Raw genomic sequence first — 2,338 nt, 5'->3', positions numbered from 1 at the left:
GAATAGGGGCGCGCGGCTCTGAGCTAGCAATACCAATATAATGGTCCGTTATTGGACATTATAAATTTTCCAGCTAACTCATTCTTGGTTGCCTGCGTTTCGCCCTCGTGTGCTAAGTTAGGCTCGTCAGTTGGGCCTTAGCACACCACCCAAGACGCAAGGCTAGTGCATACCGTGGAGGCCACTGCATAGGCTATTTGAAGCCACCAAGCAGTGCCAATGCACTATGAGAGCTATGTCTCATTTACAAAAATAGATGCCTGCCTGGCCATCAAATGATTCCCTATGGGAATCAACATCTACATCTGAGCTAGCATCCGGAACATAATGGGTTTGAATCCCACTGTCAGCAGCCCTGAAGATGGTTTTCTGTGGTTTCCCATTTTCACACCAAGCAAAAGCTGGAGCTATACCTTAATCAAGGCCACAGCCGCTTCCTTCCAACTCCTAGGCCTTTCCTATCCCATTGTCGCCATAAGACCTATCTGTGTCAGTGCGACATAAAGCCGCAAGCAAAAAAAAAAAAAGATTCCTTTAGGCCTTCACAACTTGATAACACATGTGACAAATCACTTGTTAATGTCCCTGCAGGTAGCAAATTATTATTGAGAATTTTATATGAATCTTTTGCGAGCAGAATACATCAAGTCAGCCTTTCATCAACATAATTCCCTATGGAACATACAGCTCACTGCAGATCTTGCCCTGTCAAGATCACCATTGCTGAGTAGATATTAAAATTCCACAGGGTCAGTGTAATGACTTCCTCAAGAGTACTGTTTAGCTTTTGTAACATGGTTGACTTCACAAGACACACAAGTGAACCCTGCTTCGGTTTTCAGTTAAAGATTATAATCCTTGAATGGTCAGGGGATCGAACCTAAGGTCTCTGGGTATCAGATCTCCCCATGGGTGGGAACCACGGACAAAGAATACACCCATCTGTGGTATCCCCTGCCTGTCTTAAGAGGCGACTGAAAGGGGCAACCTAGGTATGAAAATGAATTATGGCACTGGAATTGGACCCCTTTGAGTGGGAGGGTTGCATTACATGCACGTGTAATCTCTGCCTGTCTTAGAAGGTGACTAAAATGGTTAAGTGGCCATCAGTCCCCTCTCGAGAGTTAGTGATAGACTGATAAAAACTTATGTGCGCGCTGGTTGAGGAAGGGACTCCAATGTCTGTAATTACACTCAAAAGCCCAAACAGTATCTACAACCCAATGGGTTTGATTTTCTACAGGTTGCAATCCCATGGGAAAATGCGCAGCATAAAAGTATGGGATCCAGCTACCCTAGGTTCTTGGCTGCTACCAGAACTGATGGACATGACTTCAAGCTGATACAATTGATCCTGTTAAGTCGACACATTAAACGTGTCTATGGTGAACTTGAAGATTTAAAGAAAATTCACAGTGCTAATTATCTGCTGAAGACTCGCACCTCAGCTCAAACTGATTGGTTGCTCAAGTGCGACCACTTTGGCGAAGTTCCCATCAAAATGGAAGAGCACAAATCATTGAATCTGGCTGGTGGAGTCATCTTCCACCATATTAATAACTAAACTAATGTCATAATGGTCCACCTTTCCAATACTACATTATGCAATATTTACATTACATTTTAAATCCAGGAACTAGTTTCAGCCTTGGCTGGCCATCATCAGCCTTAATACAACAAAACTGTATTAACACATCTAATGACTAAAACAAATGTATAAACATACACAAATGATGTTAAAAGGTGTTAGATGCATCTGGGATGAACTATGTGCACAACACGTAAAATATGATGAAATTAAAATCAGGCTCTAAAATTCTTAGATGCATTGCATAATGTTAAAATGTTCCATTAGTGCTTCTTGTTAAAATACCATGAAAATACTGAAAAGTTCCTCTGTTGGAATACAAGGACAGCACACAATGATATGATTAAATAGCTGGCACGTTTTTAGATTGCAGCTGGTAGAGATTCGCAATTCAATGCTGTAACGGTTCAAATCCCGTTAAAGAGGATATCTGTATTTTTATTATTGTATGATTTTATCTGTATTTTATTATTATTATTATTATTATTATTATTATTATTATTATTATTATTATGTCAGTATTATTATTTCACCTGTGAGATTACTATTGTTTTGTTATTATTATTATTCAATTCCAGTACGCAAAGCTTGTCGCATGCGTATTTCTAATTGAGTGTATGCATGTATACGGACACTGACTGACAGAGCAAATGCAACACCAAGAAGGAGTGGTCAGAACTTTATGCCAATTGCAGGGTAGACTGACGTCACTGAGGTATGCTCATGATGTGAAATGCGCCGCTGTGCTGC

This window comes from Anabrus simplex, chromosome 1, assembly GCF_040414725.1.
Source record: "Anabrus simplex isolate iqAnaSimp1 chromosome 1, ASM4041472v1, whole genome shotgun sequence".
Taxonomy (NCBI): Eukaryota; Metazoa; Arthropoda; class Insecta; order Orthoptera; family Tettigoniidae; genus Anabrus; species Anabrus simplex.
Note: the sequence above shows the minus strand (reverse complement) of the source record.